Source organism: Triturus cristatus, chromosome 10, assembly GCF_964204655.1.
Source record: "Triturus cristatus chromosome 10, aTriCri1.1, whole genome shotgun sequence".
Lineage (NCBI taxonomy): Eukaryota > Metazoa > Chordata > Amphibia > Caudata > Salamandridae > Triturus > Triturus cristatus.
Genome location: NC_140593.1, coordinates 215,809,822 through 215,822,126, shown reverse-complemented (window position 1 = coordinate 215,822,126; position 12,305 = coordinate 215,809,822). Strand labels below are relative to the sequence as shown.

General features: G+C 49.2%; 1 protein-coding gene across 4 annotated transcripts in view; it reads left to right on the top strand.

The window, feature by feature from the left end:
- MALRD1 (MAM and LDL receptor class A domain containing 1) overlaps window positions 1-12,305 on the top strand; it is a 2,533,556-nt gene that overhangs the window by 448,704 nt on the left and 2,072,547 nt on the right. The window lies entirely within an intron of this gene.

Genomic DNA, 12,305 nt, shown 5'->3' with positions numbered 1-12,305 from the left:
TTGGTAAAAGTAGGTTGTACCAAGGCATATAATGTCTTGGCATATTCAGGAATGTAGGTACGACCGAAATTCAGAAAGCCCAGCAACGATTGAAGTTGTTTCAGTGTCGTAGGGATACGAAGGCGTGCGCATTTCTCAAGGAACTGCGGAGCCAAGCCTCGGCCCTCATTGTTGAGTTCGTACCCCAAGAATAAAACTGTGTACTCGGCAATGTGGGACTTCCTAAAGTTAAACTTGTAACCAAAGTCCGCAAACATACAAATTATGTTGTCCACGCGAGCAAGGTGTGGAAGCAACTCGTCGTCTGTCAAGTAGATGTCATCAACGTACGAGTATGCCTCCGGGTCTACTATCTCCAAGAGAGAGACCACACGGGCAGCAAATACTCCAGGACTATTTTTATAGCCCATTGGGAGCCTTTTGAACACTTTTTGTTTACCACCCGAAGTAAAAGCGGTCCACTCATAACTATGAGGGGATATGTTATGGCAATAAAAACCATTGGACAAGTCGAGTGTGGTTTTGAACCTTTTTCTCACAAGACTATCAACGAGAGCCGAACTATGGGTATTTTGCACCGCACAATTCCGGCAGTGTGAGTTTAAGTGCCGGTAATCCAAAACTAGGCGGTACGATCCGTCAGGCTTCGTTACAGTGAATAAAGGATTATTCATGGATGACACACACGTTTCAATTACACCCTGATATTCCAATTGTTCAAGGATAGCCGCGACGTGAGACCTAGCCTCACGTCGCATAGGGTATTGGGGTTGTGGCTGGGGGTCGGACCGCAATGGAAATTCGTGGAGGGTAGAACTTTTATCCCACCCCACCTGATTACGATACAACGCAGGTGCAAGCACCCGCGCCCACTCCTCGGCTAACTTCTCAGACTCCTCCTTGGGCACTACGTGTCCAAAAGAAGGAAGAATAACTTCTTCCCCCCTTGGAGCATTTAGAACGAAAGCCGGGGGCCAATCTTTCTCCGCCAAAAGTATATCATAGGTGGTCGTTAGATTATCCCAAAATACCGCGTTAATTTTTCGTTGTATGTCACCCTCAATATTTAGAACTACGTCAAATAATCTCTCAGGGGGGGCTACGCGAGTATCAGCAGTTTCTACTGTTACATAGATTTTAGTTGCTGTCGCCTCCAGAAATGGACGCAGTGCTCCCCGCACTACTGTAACTTCCGCCGCGCTGTCTAGCAGCGTCAAAGCCCATTTCATGTTCAGAAGTTGCGTCCGCACCATCTGAGGCATACTTCGCTGAGATAGCAGCAACTTTCTTTTTCTGAAACGGAGGACGCGGACGTGCAGAATCCTCCTGCTTGCCTTTTACGTCCGCTTGTCGAGGTTGGTCACGTCCTTGAGCACTCCTGCCTCTCCCACGGTCTCCTCCAACAAAGTGTGAAGCCGCTGATTCCTGTGAAGAACGAGGAGAGCGCTGGTCAGGAACCTGAAACCTATCAGGTGACTTAATACGAGAACGATCACGCAAATCATAAGTGCGTTCAACATACGCCTGAACTGGGGACGCGGGACGAGTCTCCTGTTTCTGTTGCTGTTTATCTTGTTTTTTATTTCTCCAATTTTGTTTTGGAAAGTTGGGTTTATCATCTTTTGTAGACGAACTCACTTTAGTATGCTGTACTACATCAGGAATCTTGATGACGGGTTTCACGCCTAGGGCACTACGTCCAACCATCCTATAGGCCTTTGCAATAACTTTTGCAAACTCCCTCGGCTTATCTTCATCCGCAATAAGCGCCATCATGTTTCCCACTTGAAACTGCATGGCATCTCCTTTGAGATTTCCCATGATCATGGAACATACTACATCGAAGCTGTCGATAAGCCGCATTCCCAACTCAATAGCTGCTTCCGCCCCATGGTCCTCCTGGACTTTTTTGATAACGGAAGGTAGTACCGACATAGACGTAGTGCCGAAGCACTTCGAATAGGTCGCTGCAAAGACCTTGCCCCAATTGTCACAATCGACAATGTCTGGGACTAGTTCTTTTGGCAAAGTAATAGTGAGTATCCTGTGTTTATCCACAGGACTAGTGTTAGGAAACACGGCTTCTAGTTGATCGAATTTCTCTGCAAGCCAATAAGGATACTCATCCTTATTCTGGGGGCGCTTGCCAACAACCGCGTTTACCATTACAGGACTGATCACAACCGCATGATGGTGATCAGCCCCGTGTCCCGCAACTGCAGGTGCCCCCACCTGTACAGTGCGCAACACATACTGCACTAACGCCCTATGGACCGTAATCAGGGTCGTGTGCAGTACACGTAAGCTATCCACTCCTACCGTTAGGTAGCGTGGATGAGGTGTATGTCCGGCCAGCACCGGCCAAGTAGCTCCTTCAAAGGTCTCGCCGGGGTGACCGTGTGGGGGAGGGCGCCATTAAACCAAATAGTGTGTTGCCAGGTAGAAATAGGAATTTCTAATGCCATATATGGGGTATAATGTAGAGGCACCTGAGTAGCAGTGTATTTGTGGAACGTTTTATCAACGTCTTCCACAGCCTCAAAGGTAACCCAAGAGTAAAACAACTCATAAGGGTAAGTAGCACTTGCACTCACGACAAATACTACTGCCATCCCGTCATCGGGCACCCCGTACGTCCTCAAATGAGCACGTAGAGACACCCTACTATGAGCGGGAATTTCTACCGCCATAAGGACTTAAAATAAAAGATACAACGAGATCTTTAGTAGCACTTGGGCTTATATTAGTTTAACCTTTTTTATTATCAAGCTTGAAAGAACCTATAGCCTAAAACCTAGGTAGGTTAAGCCGTCACTCCCGTTATCCGGAAACCAGAGTGAGGGCGTTGTGGACTAATAAAAAGCACTACTAAGACATCTCAGATATTAAGACCAAACGTTAGGTGCGCCATGTTGTAGGGATTCTGCGTATGCACAGAACTATGCGCAGGAAACCAGAACCTTAGAGAATTTTGGTGTACCAGAAACTCCCCTCAGAACTAAGAACCCCTTATCCGACTAGCTTAGTGTCACATTCGTTATCCGAGATTTAGCTCGGCGGTCCCAATGTATAGACAACCCAGAACAAGCGACTTAGTTATTCTCAGGAATGGTGGGAACCCGAAATACCCGTTTGCACATATATATTAGTCCACAACAGAATAACTAAGACACAGTAAAGTTTAAAGAATTTATTCATAAACCTCGAGTCCTGTTATACAATACTTTGGCTAACATAAGTAGACAAATGGTTAAGATCATTACCATTAACATTGTTACAATACCATAGAATATAAAAGGAGCGATCATATTATAATGACAGTGGAAAATAACCACCCTCCTTTCTCTAGTTACTAATAAAATATTATTAGACTATGAGAAGGTCTCATAGGCTTGCATAGGGGACCCCATACCGTATAGATCAGCTCAGGTGTATCACATCACAGGATCAGCTCAGTGTTCTCTGCAACAGCTCTTCTATCGAATGCCCTAACAATATGCTGCGCTGTGTTATTAAAGCCCTCGACTTTCTGGTATTTGCAGCTGCGTGCATGTTGTGACTAAACAGTGGTACGATCACCCTGAACATAATCAGTCGGCACCGTCTAGTGTCCTAGAACAGTTCTTTACTCGATGTACAGACCAAGGGCACTAGCAACTGTTAAGGATGTATAAATAACATTCACTTGAGACAAGAGCGAGTCTGCATTTCTCAAAGTAATAACATGTAACAACAGTGTCGGGTGCAAAGGCAGCGAAAGCAACAAGATGGTCCTCCAACAGCTAACGTGATTAAGCTAACTTAGCACTGTAAATAGGGAGTGGCCTAAAACCACGTGACAAAAGGAGACCCACACTGCGACAGAGACACATGCATTTGCACATTTCCTGAAATGAACCACGCCAGAGCCCCGGAATTATCATTCAAACACCCATGCCGGACCTCCGTGTGATGGGCCAGTCCACTCCCCTTAAGTATAGAGTGGGTGACGACAATGCTACATGTCCAAGGTCCTACCCGCTGCCATCGGGGACATGGTTGCGTCCGCTGTACACAGCACAATGTAATGTTGTAGGGACCCCTTGCATACATCATGACCTCACGGACACCCGCAGATAGTTTGTGGGACTGGCTACAGGCATGTGCGCCCTGCCCCTTTATTGGCAGGGTCACATGTACAGTGACACCTGTGCTGGATGTGTGTGGGGTGAGTGTAAGCCAGCCCGCAAGGAGTGGTTGGTGCTGGCAACAACTACAACAGTGAACACCATTAAAACGGAAACAGAAAACACCAGCATTACAGAGACAACTGCGGAGCATCATGGTGGTAGCCGGAGCAAGTACAGAGGTCACCCAATGAGCAAACAGAAGTGTCCATGAGCTGTGGTGCACTGAGTTAGTGGCACCTGTAGTGCTGAGCAGGGTATCAGGCAGATGATGGCATCCATGACAAGTGTGACCAACTCTGATAGTCTGCGAGTAAGACACTTTCGACACTGGCAGTTTGCATTTTGAGGTGGTCCTGGCGGTGGTGGCGTGTGCCTCCTACGGTAGTGCGACGTCTGGGCCGGTCAGGACTCGATTGGATGTGTGAGCCCTGGTGGACCGCAGTTGAGTCCGGAGGCAGCGGACAATGCGGGTCCACGTACACATGGCATTGATGACCCAAGCCCATCATCTCAGAGGCCATCCAATATCTCAGCAGACAGGTTCCCTGACTTGAGCTGCACAGAGTTAGTGGCCCCGGATGCACTTTGGCTGGCACAGGCACACCGCCACGGGTCGGTGACTTGCGGTGCAGTGAGATAGGGCCACGCGAGCTGAGTAGGTCCTCATCGATGTCCAAGGTGAATGTGGCGGAGGGTTGCGGGGAACAGTGGAAGGTGTCCTCCAGGGCATGATGCAGAGGGTAGAAGCCATCCGGAAGCGGCAAATGAAGGAGTGGAATGCTACTGCCACGGTTCTGCCACAAAGTCAGTATCACCGACATGATGATGACGGCAAACCCCAGACCATGGACTCGTTCGCCACCAAAGTTCAACAAGAAAGTGTCCATGGATGTCGGGGAATGGACTTAGTGGCACCGGAGATGAAAGGGGATGCAGTCTGCGATGAGGCCTGTACAATGATATCAAATCTGCCATTAATGAATCAAGACTGAGTACTGAAAGTGTGACCTACTCGACCGCAGTGTAGGCCCGAGGCAGTGGTCAGCACAGGCCAACCGCTGTCCAGCGAGCTCCTCCTGCAACTCTAACACACGACATTGAAATGGCATGTGGGGGTGACTTGTGGTTGATGGAGGTAGGAGCACCAGAGGCGAGTGGGTGTTCAGTCAGCGACGATGCCGTGTCCTGCCTGGTAAGGACTGGATTGGATTGGTATGAGGCCTGCTTGACCGCAGTGTAGGCCGCATGCGTAGTCATCAAGGGCCCACAGACACGTGTGGTTGGAATGCTATGCACAGACTTGGTGGCACCACATCGAAGGGAGTATAGGGTATTAAACTCTGCATTAATGTGTGTACTCTGACATTGTATAATCAAGACTCAGTCCCAAATGTGTAACCTACTCGACCGCAGTGTAGGCCAGAGGCAGTAGTCAGCAGGGGCCCACAAGCACGTGTCATCGGCTTGTGATGCACAGAGGTAGTGAGACCAGGGCAGTTGTTGGTAGAGCTTGGTCACCTCCGTTGAGATTATCCTTTTATCCTGCAGACTGAAATGCGTCTTCCTCTTACACCTCTCCGGGCGTGCAATGATGTGAACTCTGCCATGATGAAATCAAGACTCAGTTCCAAATTTGTGACCTACTCGAGTGTAGTGTGGGCCGAGGGCAGTAGTCTGTAAGGGCCCACAGACACTTGTGGTTGGAATGCTATACACAGACTTGGTGGCACCACACCGAAGGGAGTATAGTGACATAGAATAAGCCATTAATATGTACTCTGCCACTGTGTAATCAAGACTCAGTTCCGAATGTGTGACCTACTTGTCCGTTGTATATGCTGGTGGAGTACGTCAACGAGAAAGTAGGACTGCGGGCCTTGCACGAGGAGGCTGTGATGGTCTGAGCAGGCTGCCAAGGTTGCAGGCCTCGGGCTTGGAGGTTGCATCGGCACGTGGTGGGTTTCTCTTTGACACCCGCCAGTGTCGGCAGGTGAGCAGTGAGGCCTGGTCAAGACGGGTTTGGGACCAGCAGCCCGGGGTACGGCAGGTGCACAGGATTGCAGGCCACACCGCTCATGACGACGGCATCGGCATTGTGGCGGGGTGAGAGGCACCACCCTGACAGAGACATTGGGCATTCCAGAAGAGAACCACGCCTAGGGCTTTGTGCTTTTTATTCACACCCCTACGCTGGCCTAGCCTACGCCGGGCCAGCCCACTCCGCTCACGCTTACAGGGGGGGACATAACAAGCTACATTCCCACAATCTTCCCCACTGGCTGGGGTGACATGGTTACGTCCACTGTCTACTACACTCCATACACCAGCGGTGTATGCCGACATGGATATGGGTGTGGTCTGCATACTACAGTCTGGCCATCATATCCACGCCACACTTGCCATTGTGTATGTTCTCATTCATGGGTCACTTGCCTCCTTCGCACATGCCTGGTTCCCACCTCTCCCCACAATCTGCTATTGTGTGGCTGATGTGCCATACCATTGAAGGCTCATGTACGTGGCTAGCCCAGGTTGCCACAGAAAGTTGTGCTATCATGTCTGGTGGGTGGGCATGTTGTTGGGCATGTTGTATGTGAGTTTGTAATGTGTGCATTCCCAGTGTTGTGAGTTGCATGGTTGTGGAGTTGAGTTGTGTGGTGTGTTCATTTGGTACTTCCCAACAAGCAGTGCATTTCCATGGGTGCCATCCTGGTAGTGCCGGTTGATGGTGGACTGTCGGTAGAAGTGGATTCATGCACACTGCCTGGGTAGTTGCTGACGGCAATTCCCCGGTGGTCAACTGCTGCCTGCACATTGATGGAATGCATGTGCTTTCTGTTGAGGTGATTGTGTGCAGTGTCACCAGGGGGCACAAGTGGACATGTGTGCTGTCGATTGCCCCCAAAATGTGCGTGAATACAGCTACGGCGTATAGTCCTTGGTTGGTCTCCAGCTGTTCCTGTGCATTGTGGGGGATGTATAGGTACTGGGGTATCAGGCTGATGATGGCATCCAGGGCAGGTGTGAGGGACTTGGATGGGGCTGGCTGTGAGACTCCTCCAACTCTGTCGCTTGTTGGTTGGGAGGTACCAGGGGCCAACAGATGCAGCACAGCCAGCAGCTTTGTCTGAGGTGGGATGTTGGTTGTCCGCTGTGTTGGTGCTGTCAGCCTGTTGGGCACTGATAGTCAGGATGTGTAGGATGGTTGTCCTTTTGAGCCTGTAGTGGGCAATAACCTTGTCTGGTGTTGGGTCTGTGAGGCTGGTGCGTTTCCTGAGGGTCCGCTGTCTTTGTCCGGGCTGCCTCTGTGGTGGTCCGGGGGGGAGTTCGGGGGAGGTGGCGGACCTGGGGGTGGTTGCGGTGGGTGTTGTGGCCCTGTTGGGGCTCCGAGCTGCATGATCAGTGGCTCCATGGCATCTGTTTGACTTCAGGTGTGGCTGTGGTCTGGGCTCCCTTGTCTGGTGCCGGTCGTTATCCAACTTTGCACCAGGTCAGAGCAGGTGTTAATTTCCTGCTGCTAACGCACCTTATTGCATGTTTTGTGATCTTATCACCAATCTGGCTGGTCGCTGAGAATGTTGAGGTTTGGTGTTGTCGCGGCTTTTTCCTTGGGAACGCCTACTCTGCATCTCATTAGTGATAGTTGCCGGGGTCATCCGTGGCGATGTTTTTTGTGGATGCTGTCACCGGAAAACTGGTGATATCCGCTGTTTGCACCAGCTTGTGAATGAGGCGATAAATTTATTGCGACTTTGGCTGCGATGAAGTGCCGATAACTTGGCGATAGGTCCTTGAGAATATGCCCCTAGGTCTCTTGTGGAGTTCGAAGGGGACCACTACCATTTTAGAGGAGTTGATTTCAGGCATCTCCTCCTCATTGGTTTGTAACTTCTGCCAGTGAGTTGGTGAACTTCAGTAAGTGTTGGAGGTGTCGCTAGAGAATGAGCTGAGTGCCATCTACACAGGATATAATGTGGAGTCTGTTGGAGTAGCCAATGCCAATGAGCAATCCATGTAGGCGTTTCTTTATTGGACTTGGCACTTTTTGCAAGGTCATCCTTGAACTTTTTGCCTTCCTCCTGGCATTTGTCTGACCTGGTGTTGGTAGTTTTAGGACTCTGGGCACTTTGGGGCATATCAACAACAACCGGCGATAATTATCGCTCAGCGCACTTAGCGCTAGGATAATTATCGCCGGCTAGCGTTGATTTTTATCACTGAGATAGCGTGCTATTAGCAACGCTTATCTCAATAGCGATAAAAATCCTCACGCTAAGTGGCTAACGTGAGATTATCGCTGGAAACCCAGCGATAATCTCACGTTAGCTTGTTGATAGGGACAGACAAACTTAGCCATGATATCCTCCTTCCATAGGATATCATGGCTAAGTCAGAAAAATACCAGATGTAAAAAAGCAGCGTTAACCGCGGTTAGCGCTGCTTTTTTTGTCTCTAACAGGGTTAGCGATATTCTTGATAATAGGAGAAATGTCGCTTAGCGACATTTCTCCTATTATTTTACTCTGGAACGCCCCATTTGCATCTCATTAGAGATGCTACGGGAAGCGTAGAGTAAAAGGGTGCTAACATGCAAATTTGCATGTTAGCACCCTGTTGTTGATAGGGTGCTAGTTTTATCTCTGCTTTTTTGGCTTTTAAAGCCAAAAAAGCAGAGATAAAGCCCTTGTTAATATGCCCCTTTATTACTGATGTCCAATGTAAAGTACATGTGCTTGTTATGATAAAACATGGTAAGATTGGTCTACCCCTGTTTGGCGTATTTAATTTACCTATCAGTCCCTTGTAAAGTGGTATCTCATATACCCAGAGCCAGTAAATTAGATGCCACTGGTGGACTTGCAGCGCTGCTTGCACCACCCAACAAAGTAGCCTTTCAAACCTGCCTCAGGCCTCTGCCATTGTGACGTGGCACGTAAAGTGGGTGCCACGTCTGTGACTCCCCTTTTACTACATATCAGTCACCCCTAAGGTAGGCCCTAGCTAGCCCTATGAGCAGGTTGCAGTGTAGGTAAAAGGTAGGACATGTACCTTAATTATGAGACATGTCCTTGTAGTGACAAACAGCCATTTTGGTTTCTCATTACTGTGAGGCTGCCCTCTCATAGGAATGCATTGGGGATTCACTGATATGTGTTTCAGTGGTAATTCCTGATCTGAGAGGAGTTGCATGAGCAAGTTTGGTATGTTTGGAATAGTGGCAATAAATGCTGCATAACAGTGTTTGCAGATATATTGTCACTATTTTAGAAATGCCACTTTTAGAAGTGGGCATTTCTGTGTGCTATGTGTTTTTGTGCCTGCCTGTTGTGTATTGCAAGTCTGGCTCTGGAGTGACAGAGGCTGGGGAGGTGCAATGGCTCCAGAGTGGCTGGGTGAGTCAGCACTCAGCTGAATGGGCCTGATCTGCATTTGGAGTAGTGGGAGGAGTAGCACCTGGGCCTGAATAGGACTGTGCCTGCACTACACAATGCTGGCTCCGCCCCCCCTGTGGTGTGTCTGGGGCCAGAGCCTACACTGACAAAGGAGGTGTTTTGTGCACTGTAAATAAAATATTAAGTGTCCCCCAGAACTGGTTTGGACCGGGCACAGAGCCCTGTGCCAGGGGAGAACAAAGACTGATATAGTATAAGTACTGGGGCTGTGACCCCATGAAAGGTGTGCTTACTTGGATCTGGGCGAAGAGGATTGCTGGGCACCAGGAGGAACCGGCATGATGAACTGCCCCTCTGCTAGAGCGCCCTGTGAGCTGGCCTGTCTGGGCCCAGCTCTGCCGTGTGTGACTTTGGGGCTGGAGGAAAGGACTGCTCATGTGTTTTAAACCCCTTTGTGGTGGCATGCCTGTGCCCTTCTGAAGAAGAAGTGCTGCCTGTTCTGTGCTGGTGTCAGCAGGTGTGAGTGCTGCAGGATTCCTATGCACCTAAGTCCCCAGTGTGGGCTCGTACCGCAGCAGCAGCGTGAGGTGAGTGCTGTGCTTGATGCACCACCTGGGAGCGTGAGGAGCACCTTATCCTGATGGTGCCCCTCAGTGCCGTGCCCGCACACCAGGAGCGCGTTGTGGGCGCTTGGCAATTATATTTCTAAAGCCCAGAAAGGGGGCTCCAACTTGGCTCATAAACGAGGGCTGCGGCCGAACCAGAAGTCAGGCGGAAGACGCCTGACCGTAGGCAGAGCTCCCATGAGGAAGTGGAGAGCCCCGTATGTTCCATTCGCATAGTGATCACTGACACCATTGGGGCAGGTCCAGCTGCTTCGGGAAGGCCACCAGAAGTCAGACGAGGTCTACGCCTGGTTGGGGGGAGAGCCCAGTGTGACGGCAAGTGAAGACAGAGCCTAACAGGCTCCCTGCCTCTGTGTCCTCCCTATTCCTGGCTGTTGCCTGCCACAAAGAGAAGCCCCAGTGAGTGGGGCTTGGAAGGCACACTGTTGGTGCCTGTCTGTGCTGACAGCTACACCGCCAGATCGTGGTTGGCTGCAACAAGGAAGAAGAAGCCCCGGTAAGCGGAGCTGGCAAGGCACACTGTTGGTGCCAGTTTCTCAAAGCTGTGCCAGCAGGTTTCGGGCAGCTGCAACGACAGGGACATTTCTTTTACATAAGAAAAACAAGGATGAGTTGCACCCTTGCCCCCATTAAAGTACGGGCCAGTGGGGGCTTCATGATAGAAGAGCCCTGATTGTTGGACAAGGGCATTACGGGACAGCCCAAGACAGGCCCCAAGGAAGCCCAGTTGGCCTGGGAATCACCTTGTGTTCTGGTGGGGTGTAAGGCCCTTGGGTGATGTGTGCACCTTACTAGTGTTACTGTGGGGCACTGCTAATTTAGGTTGTATGCCTTAGGAGTTTATGCTAAGTGCCTTTACCAGCAGTTACTGTTTGTGTTTATCTTTCACTACTGGTGTGATTCTAATGGTGACGACAGTGGCCCGATTGGCCCTGTAATGTATATAATCCCCCTGAAAAGTAATACCTAGTGCCAGGTGGCAAAGTGTACATATGTGATTATGTTCTAATGTGTTTTAAGAGTAATGCAAAGGTTATTTTGTATATAACCTTGTGTGGAGTTTCTTTTACGGTGTGCCTCGTGTGTTGCTGCTGTGGGAGTGTGTTGCGCAAATGCTTTACAGATTGCCTCTGGGATAAGCCTGACTGCTCTGCCAAGCTACAAAGGGGGTGAGCAGGGATTATCTTCAGTATGTAACTCCATTGCCCTGACTAGAGTGGTGGTTTCTGCCTGGCTGAGGTGCTTGACCTAGCCAACCAGAAATCCCATTTCTAACAGCGTTTAAGAGCATTGGGCTGAGCAAGGAGATTTGTAGAACTCAACAGATCAGGCTGGAGGCACAGGATGATTACGGGGCCAGGCTTACGGACAGGGTACATCCTGGGAGGAAAGAGCTGACCCAGCAGAGGCTGGGTCTGCATATTTCGGTGTAGCAAAGGCATTGACTTTATGCATTCTATTTTGCAACATGTGTGGGAATGTATTAACTCCCACTTTCTTTGGGTCAGAAGAATAGTGCTAGGTGCATTGGAGATCAATCATGGGGTAGCAGCTGCTACCCCTGGTGAACTACTGAATCATGCCTCTGAGAGTGGTGGGTTTTTGCCTCTAGGATTCAAAGTTATGTAGTGTGTTACACTTTCCAGTGTGTAGGTTGAAATTCCTAAACGTCCAGCCCAGTATTGTTGATTAGTCGGTGTAGAGTACAGTGCGATGTGGTGAAATTGAGCCTCTGGAATTCAAACAATATGATGGCCTTTTGTTGATAAAGTATTGTGTGGGAGGCATGTTAGTGATTAGTATACAGAAATAAATCATCAGAACTAATCATACAGCACCTTAAGAAATTAGAGTCTTTATGTATGAGGAACATTCTGTAAAAGTGGTTGCAAATTGTTCATCTTCTTCTACCTTAGGCATTGGTGTTTTCCAAACCGATCTATTTGCTAATAGTTTGGTTAATAAAATATGAAATCATAGTGGTTTCAAATTTGACTTACACCATGAATATTAATGAGGTTTGTCACAAATTGGGAACCTACTATAATTCCCTTTCATCCTTGGGATGGTGGTCTGCTGGGGTCAAAAGATCACCATGTCTGTGAGTGCCTTTAAGG